We start from the raw sequence: 16,835 nt of genomic DNA, 5'->3' as shown, positions 1-16,835 counted from the left end.
CATTATTGTACACAACAATAATTTATAGCAAATAATTTATAGCAAAACATATATTATGTTTTAAGGACAATCCTCCAATACGGAACATCCTAGACACGCGATTAATATCCATAAAACATATTCTGATTAAGTGCCGGAAAAAGGAAAAACTTACCTCTAATCTGGTAAATAAAAGTGAATAAGTGAATGAGAGAGAAAGAGAGAGAGAGAGAGAGAGAGAGAGAGAGAGAGAGAGAGAAAGATAAAAAAACAATCAAAGACGGTTGAAGGAAGGCAGAGCGCACGTTGCGGTGTAAAATGCGATAAAGTATGATCGTCATTAAATATTTATAAAATGCTTGCGGGTTATATAAGGGCAAAATGGCGTATCGGGTGAGTCGCCTCCGTGTACCTCATAGCTGGCTCATGCGTAAAACCATGATTTTCATTTAATGTCTCCATGAATACACGGTCTCTCGTATACGCGATGGCGACAGGGAAAAGCGGCCATGGATAAAGAAAGGCGCGCACGCACGCGCTCTCGCGAATCCGCCGACTTTTACATGCACTCTCGGGTGGAGTACCATGGGTACATGTGCGTATGTAGATCACACAACGCGGTATTGCATTTATTTCGCCGTCGTAAAAGCGATGTCTAGACTCGCGAAACGGCGGATGCTCGTAAAAGCCGGACGACCCGCAGAAAAAAATAACACCTAACGGAAACGGAAGAGCCCCCCCTCCTCTTCCAAGTTTGCATCTTCCGATTCGTGGAGTTAATAAAATTCACATACAAACTCTGCATAGATACACGGGAAGTCTCCATACAAATTGCAATTTGATTATTTTTTATATAAATATAAAAAATAACAGACCAATAGAAAATGTTTTTATTGTGTATAATTATTGAAAAGATTTTTCGAGTAAATAAGGATTTTCTACATAGTAAGGGAGAAGAAATAAAAGAGATATCTTCAGATTTTTACGAATTTTAAATTCACATAATGTGATACGTTTTTATATCGTACGCGATATTAATTTAATATTATTTGACATAACATTTGTAATAAAACATAAGAAAAGAAAGAAAAAAAAAAGATCTTCTAAGAATAGAATTAAAAAAAAAGCAGAATAAAACTCGATAAATTATCCATAAACGTGATGGAATAACAAACCTATAAATAATGGTGAATAATTTAAAAAATAGAATGGGGTCAAAAGGGGGGAAAAACGTGGGACATAAAGCACGATGGTCAATCTAGCATAAATATTGTCAACGAAATTCCGAGATGTAAAGCCTGCGATCGGCAGCACATTTCATCTTTGCAGTCAATATCAACAGCGCTTCGCGTTTTCGATTTTGGCGGATTTGTTCGGCCCATTCTTTTTTTTTTTTTTTTTTTTCAGTGCCAGTCATTAATTGTCTGCAAAATATGATCGGTCTACTTGTGCCAGGGACAGACGGCTTACCAGCGCATAAAAAAAAATGTCACTCACGATCGGTTTATGATCGACACGGGAGAGCTCGCAACCAATATCGAGGATTTTTATTTATCATTTATCTTGACAGCTTAATAATACGCATTTCATTCACGTGACGCCGATGAGTATAATACAGAACGGCTTTCAACGTAAAATAATTATATCCTGTCGTTTGCGATTCCAGCGCGTAATTAGTTAATTGCATCATACAGCGTGCTGTGGTACATTTAAATTATCACAAGTACAAAGTTGTTAATTCTATCTCATTATCTCGCAAGCAATATAGTAAACACGAGTATCGGTGATACACGAAACAATTAATTGTATATGTATAAAAATTGTAATATAAAATGTAGTATTAGTCTACACTGAAAAAAATAATTTTGTTGTAAACAAAATTTGGTAGAGTTAAGCAAACATTTTAATGTATGTTCAACCAAATGTTTAATTACTCCAATCAAAAAATTTGTAAATTTTATCCTGTATATAATAAATTTGGTTGGCTCAAATAAAATATTTTATATTGCCAATCATAATAAGTGTACTACATTTTGGTTGCAGTTAAGAAAATAATTTTTTCAGCGTACGATATCTTTGTGTTGTAATATAAGCTTTTTCTTTCCCCTTCGAGAGCAAGACCTTTCAGGTTCATTAACTCGAACTACTCTTATTCGAAATATCTATCGAGACAATTGGTAACGGAATCACGGCGTGATATCGATTGAAACGAGAAGGAAAGCGGTATTACGGCCTGTAATAAAAGTAATTTCCATAGAATTTCGTAGAATGGACCGCATAGAGAGGAATTGTGTAATTTAAGTCCCGCTTCATGCCCTTCTGTGCACAATATTCCAAGAGAAGGAAAAATGCTGCGTCCTGGGAAATCCTGCGTTTCATGGAGACGAGCAAGTTTTCGACTACGGTTTTATTTTATTTTTTCAACCGTCGACAATATGCATTTCTATGACATAAAATATTTTAATATGTAAAAAAATAATATAGCGTCATATTGAAATTACCTTAATTATAACCTACAAAGAAGGGATAATTTTCTATGACAATTGACTTTTATCACTATTTCTAAAAAGATATTACGTAATAATTCACTAGTCGTACTCTTTCACAATTTAACAATTTTAATTTTAAATATCCTTTCTATAAAATCGACATGAATTCATTAGGTTTTCTCGCCGATATCATGAAAATTATAAATTTTTATATAAATTTTTTAAAAAGAATAAAAAAAAGTTTGGAGGGTTTTCGCAAAAATTTTAAAGAGATCTTCAGAACATCTGGTGATGTCACGGTCCTATCCTAGATTTCTTTTTGGTGGCGACGATGTGGACGAGGAGGACATTTGTTTTCACGTTAGAAGCAATGGAAAATTGTCGTGGTCACGGCGCCGTGAAAAATACGGCTGAATATATCCCGCTCACGTCTTCTCGTCTCCCACGAGCCGCTCGTCGCCACCTTTTTATGACATGTCAAGTGTAAATCCCCGATGCCTCCTCTCAACGCGATGAATGGGAATGTGTGTTTAACATCAAGACAGAAAACTCTGCCCCAAGAAACCGTTCTGTGACATTCGCGTCATTCCCGCATTTATTTCCCTAACATTCTAGAATAAGATGAATGTCTGGTGCGACGATGCTTTCGCTACTGCGTGGGTAATGATCGGTCTTGTCTATTCATAAGCCTTTTTATTTCGAATCTCGAGAACGATTCTGCAAATCGAGAACGAGCACATCGCGCTATAAATCTAATGCAGTTTCTGACAAATAGCCAATTTGAACATAATGCAATTTTGCACTCGCGAATTAATAAAATAAACGATGCTTCAAATAATAAAATAAACAGTGCCGCTTAACATCTTTCCGATAAAAAAAATTATTGACACACTTTCTTTTTATATTTACGGATAATATAAATATACGGATATAAATGTTGTATCTTTCGGTAATGCTTTTAATCCCAATAAACTGCGTTTAGCTCGACACCGTATTCAATATTGTTTGCCGGGGCTATTTGCTGAATTTCGTGGATTTCCGCGGGCTCACATCGATCAAACAGTCACCGAGTCGACAGTGAATAATGAAAATGCGCTTGGAAAAAATGCGATGATAAAAGCGTGTAAACCCGCCGTCGTTGTTTCCCGATCGACGCGTTTCCTCTATCCACGCGCGCGTTTGCTCTAACACGCTCTTTAATTTGCTCGACGTTTAGCTCGCCGTTGGGAAAACAGTTGTTTCAATTTATTCGTCCGGCGCGGCAATACGCTACCTACGACGCTCGTCCGCATTGCGGCGCGCGGCAGGTGCGAAATGGCAGCAATTGAATCCCTTTAAATCGCTTTAATTGCACGTATCCGTCGCTACGACGCAAACAGAAGTAACGACGACGCGCGACATCTCGGAAATATATAACACGCCCCGAAATTGCGGGCGACCGCCCCCGCGCGCACGATCGTTAAATTTTTCGTCCGCGCGGAAAGTCGGAACGACGCGATTATACACCGGACGATTACGTAAATTCGCATAATTCGCGAATCGAGCCAGTGCATAAGTGCCCTTTGGGCTATCAAATAAGAAACAATATCCGGATGCTCGTTGCAACAATACCGTGTAAAATATAAAACCCATTGGGAATCGGCCTCGAGCTTCATTTACGCGATAGCATAAATTCATCGACCAACGTATTTTCGACGAGGTTTCGTTTAACTTCCGGAAAGAGCTGCAAATAAATCTCTATCTTGAGCGTTCACAGCAAACGTGATCAAAATTTTTATAATTTTGAATATTTTAGATACTTTTGCGTAAACCGTGCGATATATATATATATATATATATATCCGTGTTAAAATTATGATTACACACTCGCGCGAAAAATGAGATCGGAAAATGATGCGGTCGGCGCATGCTTATCTGCACGACGATAAATGGCACGCGAGCTCGTTACCAGTTTTCCGGTTTTACCCTAGCGTATCCGGAGTGGAGTGGTCTGTACTTTACGAGTCACTTCAGGAATCCCGATGGCACAGCGGCTCGTCGAAGGCAAGGCGAAAACCATAACTTTCAGTTCGCTGCTCGCGTCTGCTCGCTCCGTAAAATCCCGATTCGGTCTCCTTTTCAGGTCGCGCTCGTACCTCCCCTCTTTCATCCCGTTCACGCACCTGTACACGTAATTGAAAACGAATTGCCCGCAGCCAGTTAATTTAGCCGTTTTTCCGCTCGCGAGTTTCCCTTCCTCCTCGCCTCCTGTGCTTTACGCATTTGTGTTTTACTGTTCTTCTGCGATTCTCCTCGTTACTTTGGCATAACGACTACCAGTTACAACCGTCGCGTGTAATCCGCGTCGACCAGCTGCGACTTGTTCGGAAGTTGAGCTCGTTCAGTTTCCGCAACGCGGTATTTCCCCGATATCGCTGATGACGTATTTGCATGCTTATTTGTTTTGTTAATGTATATGTTTCGTGCACGTCATATGCGCCCTATGTTTTTATATGATATTTGTTATTTATGGAAAACTGGAAATTCAATCAATGTCGAACGTTTGTAAACGTTACAGAGTATCAGAATACATAGAGTCTATATTTCATTCGTTACAATATCACTATCCATACTTTTATTTAAATTTATTTAATTAATATATATTACGCTGTAATATATAATTTCCATATTCTTTTTCATGTGTCACAAATGTTTTTCTATAATGATTTCTAGATGTTGCAATCGCTTTAATTTTTACACAATGTTAAGTAACATAATTAAAGAATTATTTTGTTACTTTTGTATAAACTTATTTAGATTAAACATGTGTAAATTAAAATCTATTCAGTCTATTCAGTCAAAGATTATTAAATTATGTTTGATTGTCAAAAGAGTAACAAAATTTCGAGCAAAAGAAAAGGCCTGAAACGTTTGTTTTATCAAGAAGATAATGCCGACTTTTGTTGTTTTTTAATGATTTCATTTCAAAAACAAAATACATCCCATTTACTGTTATCGCTGCAATTCTCAAGTTGCAATTATCATCAATTGCAATAGTCAGCATTCTCGATACGACAAAAGCACGAGATGCTCCAAAGCATCCTCGCGAAGGAATTTTCACAACCGCAGAATCTTGTTATTAATGCAAACTGCTTTAAAATCAATAAAGGATTAATAATAAATGATTCAACGACCAACTTGCCAAGATTATTAAAAGTTATTAGAAAAGAAAAGAATATTTAGATAACATTATTTAGTTGGAGCAAGCGAGTTGACATTCATAAAAACCAACACAACACTCGAATGAGAAAGCAGCTAAAGAGTGTTAATCTTCTGGTATGAAATTGAATAATCAATGTACAAAATGAGTTACGAGTATAAGTCTTATGTAAATTACATAAATAATTCCATTGTATATTTTCTCATACACCTTTATAAATGTATACAAAATTAAGACAATTAGCATAGCCATGCACCGAGTCACCGCCGATTGTAATTGCTAATTAGAGTTATAATTTACATTTGTAGCTTCGCGAATGTAGATTCGAAACTTAAAAAAAAAAAGGGGGGGGGAAAGAGAGATTACGCGAGCGTAGAATGTGAATGGAGTAACGAGACAAATGCGCGGAGATATCACTCTTCGCATACATGGCAATGTTGTTCTGGCAAATGCGCGTGTTTTTGAATGCAATCAAGTCGTTCGCACACGGTTCACGTTGAGTAAATATGATCCAAAGCTCGTTTGCACGACGGCGTAGTTGCAGTTTGCACAGCGTCAAGAGAAAATTTTTTTCCAATAATATCGATGTTCACCGGCGGTAGAGCATTATCACGCTTAACTGAAAATTTTTTTTCATTTAATCTCGTCCGAGATGTGATCGAAGTCTGAAGATATTTCATTCTAATAACACATCTATGCATCAATCGAGTACTCTCTTATCAACACTACTGTGAAAACACGAAGTTCGAAATGCCAAATGAGAAAAACGTTTGGTCGTTTGTTAATTATTTCATTAATAATTAAATAAATTAATCTAACTCAACATTTCGTTATTTTATTTTCCGCCTTAATATTTTCTCTTCGTTCGAGAAAGAAAATTGTAATGCTTTTATTATATTTCAGATATTATTGCCACGTTATACTCACTAGTTTTTGATTGCACGGATGATACGGGGGGGGGGGGGGGTTGGGCAAGAGGAACATACGTAGACGTGCAATCGCGAAGTGGGCCTGGAAAATTTATAAACCTTCCTGCTTCCGGAAGAGGATCTGGCGAACGTGACCACGTTGAGCAAACTGCTGCTCCATTAGGATTAGACCAGCTATACCGAAAAAAGAAAGACGACGGAAGACACTAATGCCAGCGAGGATTTAGACACATGCCGCGAGAAACTCCCCTCTCGCATTCCTTTCGTTCTACGGCAAGTGCAGAATTTTCGAGCTACCAGCAAAATACGATAAATTGATAAGGAATACTTTAATGCGACAGATTGCTTCCATTAATTTCTTGTAAATTGTTGACAAATATTTTATCTCAAACTATTCTTTTCTGTAATATCGTATAATCGTATTAGAATTTAATTTCATAATATTTTATGAAAAATAATAATTATGTAAATATTTAATATAAGCGACCTAGAAATTATAAAATATTGCCTGTTAAATAAGCTACAGGATAATAAACGTAGTCTCTTGGCACATATAAATATTTATATAAATGCATGATAAATTTTGTTTTTAATGTTATATTTAAATTCATACATTTATATATCTAATAGAAAGGGATAAAAATATATACGCTTAAATTTTTTAAATAGGGTACGAGTAAATGTATAGACTCTAAAATATTAAAGTAAGGGAGATGTACAACAAACATTAGGGATGAACATTACGTGAATGGGTGGAAAAATGGTAAGAGTATAAGAAAAATAAACTCCGAGTTTCGCCTCATTTAAAATCCTAATTGGCTTGGCCACGGAACTAGTAATCGTTAACGGTTAATGCAAAGAAGGATTACAAATTAGCAAGTACCAGCTCACGAATTATTGTCGGCACGCGAAATATCTCTGCGATTTTTCGCCTGTCGGAAATTTCACTCATGTTTCTCATATTATCATATTGTTATCATAAATTAATACTCTTGTTTTAGCTAATTAGCTCCTCATGGCGCTTAAAGGATTATTGAAATGCATTCAAAATAAAATGCATTAAAATAATTATCTTTTTATTTAAATTATAAATACATATAATGATAAAATCCGGGAAGAACAATATAAATTCTCTAGAAAGAGGTTTTTTTTTCAATATGTCTACAGTATTCCTCCAATACATTATACATCGATCGGTTGCATATGCTTCTACAGTATAAATTGGTACGACGTAAAAATAGCATATCAAATATATTTTATATATTTTTGATGTTCGCCATGAAAGCTTCAAGCTAAAATGTATTCACATACTTTTTCCTTTCCTAACTGAAGTATGAGTCAATATTATGTAACCCAGACCGTCCAATTCAATGCGATCCAATCAAGTCTGTTTCATATTTTTATAATATTTACATCGGATTTTCAAATAGTAATTTCGTATCATTTCCTCAATATTTTTTTTTCGGAAATGGAAAGTTAAAATTAGCTCATTCGCTTTTTAAACTTCTTACGCATTCGATTATCAATATGGCTGGTAGAAAGCGAGACGATCAAGGAAATCTCTTTTTGTTGAGATCATCAATTATCGCCCTTCGTAAGTAACGATCGAGTGCTTTCACGGGCGTTCCCCCGAGATCCTTCAATATTAATCGGGAACGGTAAATGCGTAACATTATTGGCCCACGGAGATTCGGAACGGTGTTAAGCGAAGCCGTGTCACCACCGCCCGGCGCGAACGTCGCAACGCGCCCTCATTGTTAATGTCGATAACCGATACTAACGAGTTGTCCGTAACGGTCCCCTGACTCACGCGACGCATTATAAACGGTTCCTTGTGACAGTCGACATTGAATAATGACAGTTGTTGTTCGGACGTAGGAAATCGAGCGGCGTTGCGGCGGCTGCTGCGTCTACGTTGCCGTAGCGCAACGTCAATGTTACTTTAATTTGACGGAGAAACGCAAGCACGAAGCGCAACGTTGCGGGTGTGCGACTTCCCGTTTCACCCTTTCGGAGGAAGAGGGATGTCGTCGTTAAATATCGTTAGGACGTGTGTGTTTCGAGCGCTAAACTGAAAAGTAATAACACGACTGAAATATACAAATGTCGAGAGTAATTTCCATGAATTGTACCGCATCTAAAAGATTATCTTTTCAAAATGCTTCAAGTTGATCTTTCAAGTTTATTAACAAAATTACAAATGAATTATTAAAAAAAAGTCTGGCTCTTAGTTGCTCTATCATTTTTTTTTTTGTTGTGATTAATTTTGAGAATCCTTTGATACTTTATTAAAAAGATATTTCCCTGCAGTCAAAATTCATGTTACGCAGACTTCAATTTTCTTAGTAGAAGGAAATGTAATATGCTTTGTCAATATGTTTCAAATGTGCGTTCATCGAATGACAAGTATCGAATTTATCTCGTTTATATTTGTTTAGTCGATAAATTGCATATTGCAGTCTCGGTTACGTTTTTCTAACGACAGCCCGCGGCGCAAGGACGGTGACGGATAACACCGAAATTGTGTTTAAAAGGACGCAACTTTATTGACAAGCTATTGTTTTATCTATAAATGACTTTTATTGATTCGCGTTTTTCTCTGGCATTTACTTTGTCACTCACAAACAGATCTATAAAGCGAAAATGGAAATTGTAACACACTACAGCATTGTAACGCGTTGAATGACCAGATTAAAAAGTGGATCAGCCTATAATAGTATCAGTGTAATAAAGTCACGCGTCTAAAAACTGGCAAGTTAAAAGCTTCTATAAACTTAATACAGAATATCCATTACATTTACTACAAATGGTTTTTCATAAAGATTAAGTTACAAACATCTTAAAAATTTATTTGTAAAAAAATATATAAATATAATATAAAACGTTATAACTTTAGTACTTCCATCAAATTTCATAAAGAAACATTATATTTATCAGGCATAATGCGCTATAATAAAAAAATATCCTATACTAAGTCATTATCTAATGTAAACCCCTTTTGTTAAATATTTTAGATCAGATAGCAGATAGATAATTGAACTCTTTTTATGAACTTCCGTAAGATTCAGCATCTCGAATGTTTTTTCCGGAAACTCTTTCGATTAAGGAAGTTGTAGTTCTTTCCACCCGCGTGTAAGATGACAGATGTTTCGAGGAAGTTACTAGAGATTACTATTGACACATACGGATATTTCTTCGGTTTATGAATTTCGAATAAGGAAACGAACTGTTTTCCTGTTTGAATCAAGATGTAGAATCTCGTTTCCGGCCCGCTTTCGCGAATCCCAGGGGATAGTTCTTCGCGGAGTGAGAACTCAAGCGAAAGGGATTTTGTATCGGTCGATGGAAAACCAAGCTTCGTTTCTTTCGCCTTCCCCATTCTCAATATCCGCGGCTTTTTCTACAATTGTCTCCATTATGAGCATTTTTAATAGGCTGCACTGAAAATAGAAAGTGCTGTAATACGTTCGTAAACTGTGCTTATTATTATTTTTATTTACTAATTATTTATCCGATATATAATAATTAAACTATATAATAATATATCAATCTTTCTAATTGTAACATAGCAATAAATTTTTGCAAAATTTTTAAATATTTAAATATTTTATTCAAACAAAAAATTATTTTCTCGATAATATTAGGCAAATTATTAAGTGGCCGATTAAACTTTGTACAATTTTCCAGCCAAAGAAAACGATTTAAAAATATATAGTATAAGAGAGTAGGTATTCAACTTTCAGTATTGCAGAAACGGAGTATCAAAGATCAACAAATAACTATAGCAATAAATAACCAATCTGCACAATTTGATCAAAGCTGATAAATTTAGTAGATTTGTATTGCCATTCTGATAGAAAGTGATATAGAGCTCTTTGTTAACAATTACAATGTATATTAACACGCACGTATGTATGCTCGTTAACGAATTTCATCTCTAATTGCGAGCTGTTTCGTTTGACATCCGTACGCAACATCGTACTCCATAGCGTTGCATTCCACAGCTGCAAATTGAAAAGCATTAATGTGGCGGTGAGCTTTTATGTACAAAGTGCTTCGCAAACGTGCTTTACACGGAAATTTGCGACCGCGAAAATGGCACGCAGACTTTTTCGAGAACAAACTGCGAAAAATGAATAAATATTTCCCGAATGTGGCAAACGATAAAAATATACAGAACACAAAATATACAGAAAATATACAGAACGTAAATTGTTAATAGTTTATAGATTTACAGAAGGGAAGATAATTGTGTCCCGACTGATTCATCGCATGAATAATGAATCGAGCACCTTACGCAACTTCCAACGGATGTACAAAGACTCATTAACTATTGGCAACTATGTCCCCAACTGCTTCGACGATGGACCATTAAATTAATCGCAAATAGCACATGGTGGAACACGCACACATACACACCGATACACAGCGAACGATATAATGACGTGGATACATCCGATGCTCTGTTCGCCGTCCAATCTCCAGAGAGGCGCGAGCGCTTACCTGGCGAACTCGCTGAGTAATGGCGAGAGAAGACTCGTACTCGAGTTAGATTAGATGGGGTATACCACCCCCGAAACGCGGGAAAACGGAGGAGAGCCGTCCATCTCCTTAGTGAATCATTTGTCGCGAGTGGTAGAAACTCGAATGCCCACCGCGTCCGCTTCCACGCTAATTTTAATCGTCCGGTCCCCGCGGAATTTATCCCCAATACGCCGTGTACACCCGCGACCTACGAAATAACATACGGGGAGGATTAGATCGTGGCGTGAAAATTACTGAGCGATGAAACGTCGGTGTGATACATGACTGGCGGCTCCCAGAGAGATTGCTTGTCGTTCGTGTTGCACAATGTTGGATACGGGCTACCGCGCGGACGAATTTCGACTTTTTCACTACGCTATCGCGTAGTTGATGGAGTTTCCGTTTTCTCGATTCGGCCATTCTAACGCGCGCCCGAATTCCGGGAAAAGCTTTCGTAACGCGTAATAAATGAAACAATCGGAGCGCTCGGCGATTGGACAAGTGAAGGACCTCGAGCGAAATTGAATTAAATCCACAAGTCGCGAAATAATAAATATATAATAATGAAAAAGATGTGTTGGGAAAAATTAGAATGAAAATACTCGAGTCGACAAATCGCGAGAATTTAAATTTCAATGTACTTCAGTTTTCGCTTGTCCAACTTACTATAAATCTTTCGGAAAATCTTTTCTCAATCTTTTTATCATATTGCGTATATTGTAACATAGTAAAAAATGCTATCCACAGATATATACGTATGTACATATATATTTTTTTTTATTCCGTTTTTAATTCTGCTCCTGGAAATCTCCACTCGGATCATCCCCGGTGAAACTGTAAATATCGTGCTCGATGCATCAAATCTCGAACGGTTCTCGATTTCGCGAAAAAAAAAAGAGTAATTGAAGAGTATCCAGGAGCTCGCCATTTTTCGCAATCCCGAGTGGTCGTTCGAAAAGTTCTACCCGTATTTTTATGGAGTCGCCGCAAGGGCAATCGCAGCTTAGTATAATCCAGATCTCCCACGCTCTGTTATATACATCGCTCGGTACGTACATACCGACGTCGCTCGAGGGGAAGCTCCTAGGGGCGGATAACTGTTGCTTTAGCATTTTCACCACCGTAGGATATCTCGTAAATTCGGTGCAACGCGTCTTGCCACGATAACATCGGGAAACCATTCTATTATCCGGCATGACGATGTGTGTGTGTGTGTGTGTGTGTGTGTGTGTGTGTGTGTGTGTGTGTGTGTGTGTGTGTGTGTGTGTGTGTGTGTGTGTGTGTGTGTGTGTGTGGATGGGTGAATGTGTATGCACGTATGTATTATATGTATAAACGCGTATGTGTGCGCGAATGTGTGCATTTATGAAGTTGTAGCTACTGCATGATCCAAATATTTCTGTTAATACTTCGCTGATTTTCCACGTTCTGTTTTGCATTGATACAGCATACACCAATGGATATTCAAAGATAAACGGATATTAGAATAAACTTGAAGTAATTTATAAATAATAAAAAGTTTCACATCATTTTTTTCTAAGAAGAGTAAGAATGTACTCCACGAAATTTTTTGCAATTTTATATCATTTTCATATTTTAAAATTGAGTAAATTTCGAAATCTTACACTTCCACATTTTATATTGATCCTTAAACCATCGCACGATACGCATCAGTGATTCATGTTTTCCGTTGCTTCAACGCATTTAGAAGCAATTTAAGAATATCCGACATAAATCCCCGACATTTTAAAGTCGATATTCTCCGCGCAATGGTTGATTTTTCGAGAGTCGCGTTCGTATATTTATTACTTCGACTGTTCTGTCGTTGTTAATCTCATTGCAACCCTATTCTTTTTGATCTCAATCGTTTGTAGCTTACAAATTAAACGATATACAGAATTCGTCATCTCCAGCCGCCCTCTCGTCCTCCTCTTTATTCGATACGAGCGATCCTCTTTACCATGAATAAACGCTTTATTGCGAACTTGCGCCCAATAACGGCAAGCAAATTAAATGCCGAAAGCAAATTAAATGCCTGCCGATCCACGTCTGGCTTTTCCGAGAACTTTGCACTCGTTCGTGAATAATTTTCCGCGTCTTCATCGGGAACTGCGGTGACGAATAGTTAGTATTCATGCGAGACGATTGGTCGATTAGGATTAATAGTTGATGTAGAACGAGTAATCGAGGAAGAAGAAAGAAATGCGTACAAGATTACGAGAGTCCTTCATTCAGAGTTTTTAAGTGATATCTGCGAGTTCAATTCAATTTCAACGTTAAATTTTCAAAGACAACAGAATAACAGAAATAAAACACATTAAGCAAATGTGATGTCTACGAGTTCAATTCAACTTCAACGTTACATTTTCAGAAACGAATAACAGAGATAAAAAAAAAAACGTTAAGCAAATGCATTTCAGTATTGCGCGAGATAAAAATGTAAAATTGTATGTTACAAATAAAATGCGATAATTCGATTAAAGCGTCGCTATATATATATATTTTGAAAAAAATATATATAGATATTTATGCAATGAGATTTTTTTACCTAAAGGAACAATGAGAAGAATGAGAAAAGAAACTAAAGAGGAAAAGATAAATTTGATTTCTGTCACACTTTCGTGATCAAATAATATAGGGTATTATCTCGTATCATCTTAGAGATTGTTCCGTGAATTATTCGAACGATACTTTTCTCATGTCTTAATACGGTATAGCGGCACCCATAAATTTGCCGCAATAACGATCTACGAAATCACTCCGCCATCCGCAGTGTCAACAGGGGATGGCCCGAGGGCTTCTCGAGGGAAGCAGAGCCATTAACGGAATACCGAAATTCCATCGAAAACTTCGGCGCCGCTAACTCATTCGATTATGAATGAGTTCCTCGCTTCGTCTCCCGCTGGACAAGAAGCGATGAATTTCCGCTCGCCCGCAGGAACCCGGTAACCATACGTAACACCATCCCCCTCCCCCTCTCCCCCCATATAGTTCCAAACTGTCGCGCGTTTCCGCGCTGCAGGACAATGATACGTTAATCCAGTTCGGCACGACTCCGGAGAAACCGGAGAGACCGTCTCGTATTACTCGCGCGCGACTCTCGAACCATTTGCAAATGCGTCCGATGTAACGAACTGCCCGCCGCGGATTTTTGCAATGCAAATGCGCAACGTCGAGATTTCCGCGCGACATTCCGGTTAGCGAAATGATGCGCCACGGAGCATCCCTGCTCCTCCTCCCCATCCCCCCTTTCTCCTCGTCCCAGCCTCCCATGAATATTCCCGGTAATTTCAATTATTTAATCGTGCTTGGGACTTCCTTCGAGCAGCACAATGCGAAACTGTAGACCACGAAAATTTTCCGCTCTATTAATCCGACATTCGTCCGCTCCGATGCACGATACCGTGAGAAATGATAATCGCGTAATTATACAGTGTGCGACATGAGGAAAGAAATCGTCGTGTAATTTACATTGACTTAAATTAAAAGAGATGACATACCTATTCATAAGCTTTCTTCCTAGTACTATGAAACAGCTGTACATATGGAAGAAGTATTCATTGAAGAAAAGATATCATATCAATGATACATGCTAATCAAGTTATATGTTAAATCAATTATATGTCTCGTTTTTTCTAAAAATGTAAATTGCATGAATAATTTTTCATCTCATGTTTTCAATTTCTAGAGAAATATGAGCAGTGTGCTGTTGTTATATTCAATGTCCAATTCATTCGTTTTACTAGCCAATAGTCCATGTCATGCATTGTTCAAATTACACTAAATAAAAAAATTTTTTAATTTATAACAATATATCGTAATGTTGTACAAATTGCTAACTTATATTTGAATACACGTATGTAGTTTTTGTACAACAGAGAGAGAGAGAGAGAGAGAGAGAGAGAGAGAGACAAATTTTATATTTGCAAAGTAAGATCACAGAAAATTATGAGCGAGCTTTAGAATAATCTAGCATGATCTGCATTCTTTACGATCATCATACGAATGACAAGAAAAGGTTTTTTTTAACAACTATATGTGTTTTAGTATAACATTAAAATGACGTATATTCTACAGATAGAGGCATATGTTGACACGCACACGCATTTTCTCAGAATGAATATTCGGATTAACATTTTTTTTAAACGAAATAAGGAATAAATACAAATAAATTTAAAGAATTCCTCTAAACACTAACAAGTATTTAACAAGTATTTAAACTAGCTGCGCACGTAAATGTAGAAAATGAAACTTTATTTCGAATTAACTCGACAATAAAACCACAATGCGTTTGTGTACAGCCATAAATTTTACTCTTTTTTATTTGTACGCCACCGGCAACGTCAACGACGACATAGCATTAAAAGCAAAGGCGATTTCGCCGCGAAAATTAATTTAGCATTCGTCGCGATGTTTTTGGAAGCAGAAGTTATGCCGAGAAAATCCGCGATGCTTTCTAATTTTAATTACCGCCATAAGCGTCGGCAACGCTCGGTTCTTAAGCATGCACTAAAACTTATTTCAATTTACAAGTAAAAATTATACTTATAAACATCAAGTGTTATATTTATTATTAATTACAAAATTCATCCTATATTAAATTAGTAAGTCAATCTTTCTGTTTATTCTATCTTAATTTTTTTTTTTATTAACTCGAGCGTAGAAAAAAAAAATAGTCTATAACAGTTATACCGTGACAGTTATTAGTTTTCGCGCGCGATAAAACATGCGCATATGTTAACACGACGTTCAACCAAAAAATATTTAATTGCAACGACTATCTAATATCATGTCATTAAATGAGCAAGAAGTTACGATACAGACGTGCTTAACCTGCCTGTGCACCGTCGTAATAACTCGCCGGGTTAACGAACCGTACTAACGCGGATCTAAAAAGCATGCTGAACTTCGTTGCCTTCATTGCCTTCGAGGGAGTAAAAGTTCCACCGGCGGCCCACGGAGAAAAATATAAAACGGACCGAAGGCGGAAGAAGCGGAGAGAGAGAGAGAGAGAGAGAGAGAGAGAGAGAGAGAGAGAGAGAAAGAAAGAAGAGAGAGAGAGAGAGAGAGAGAGAGAGATAGAGATAGAGAGAGAGAGAGAGAGAGAGAGAGAGAGAGAGAGAGAGAGAGAGAGAGAGAGAGAGAGAGAGAGGTGAGGTGAGGTGAAGAGAAAAGGGCGACGGAAGATCCGTCTCCTTGCGCACCTGAGGCGTTGCCCGATCTCGTGAATTTCGGAGTGAATCGCGGAGACTTAAGGGAATCCCGGGCAATATACTGTCAAGAGATGGAAAAGTGATACTGCCATGGTATTCCATTTATCCTTGATGTCTATCATGCGGAAATCGAATAAAATTCGACTAACGTAGTCGAAAAACCGTGGAATATTAGAACGTTTATTTCTTTCCGTTAAGATGTATTAAAAAGCAGCAAATATTAAAAAGATGGCAAAAATAAAAGCTCTAACGTTCAATGACTTTTCGAAATATAATATTGATATATTGCATTCTTATTGATTTCTTATTGATTGAGATAAATTCTACTGTACAACGCGAATTGATTATTTTATGTTTAATGTAACAAAAATTTTATTTCCTTGATAGTAAACAGAAATCAATGTGCCAATTATGTGCCAATTAATTATATTTATCTTATATAAACTGATATTTTTCGACTTGGTGCATATTAGAACTTTGCGGGAAAATATTCAAACCACGA

General features: G+C 37.0%; 1 protein-coding gene and 1 long non-coding RNA gene across 4 annotated transcripts in view; both read right to left on the bottom strand.

Annotated features, from left to right (window-relative positions):
- LOC105431714 (uncharacterized) overlaps positions 1-16,835 on the bottom strand; it is a 227,752-nt gene that overhangs the window by 130,043 nt on the left and 80,874 nt on the right. The gene's annotated exons all lie outside the window — the stretch shown is intronic.
- Positions 690-16,166, bottom strand: LOC148937002 (uncharacterized). Its single transcript, XR_016138843.1, has 2 exons — positions 10,505-16,166; positions 690-10,036 (listed from the first exon to the last, which is right to left on the bottom strand). It is a non-coding gene; the product is annotated as an uncharacterized LOC148937002 (long non-coding RNA).

This window comes from Pogonomyrmex barbatus, unplaced genomic scaffold (assembly GCF_055798465.1).
Source record: "Pogonomyrmex barbatus isolate J1 unplaced genomic scaffold, ASM5579846v1 scaffold18, whole genome shotgun sequence".
Taxonomy (NCBI): Eukaryota; Metazoa; Arthropoda; class Insecta; order Hymenoptera; family Formicidae; genus Pogonomyrmex; species Pogonomyrmex barbatus.
Note: the sequence above shows the minus strand (reverse complement) of the source record. Positions and strands in the feature narration are given on the sequence as shown.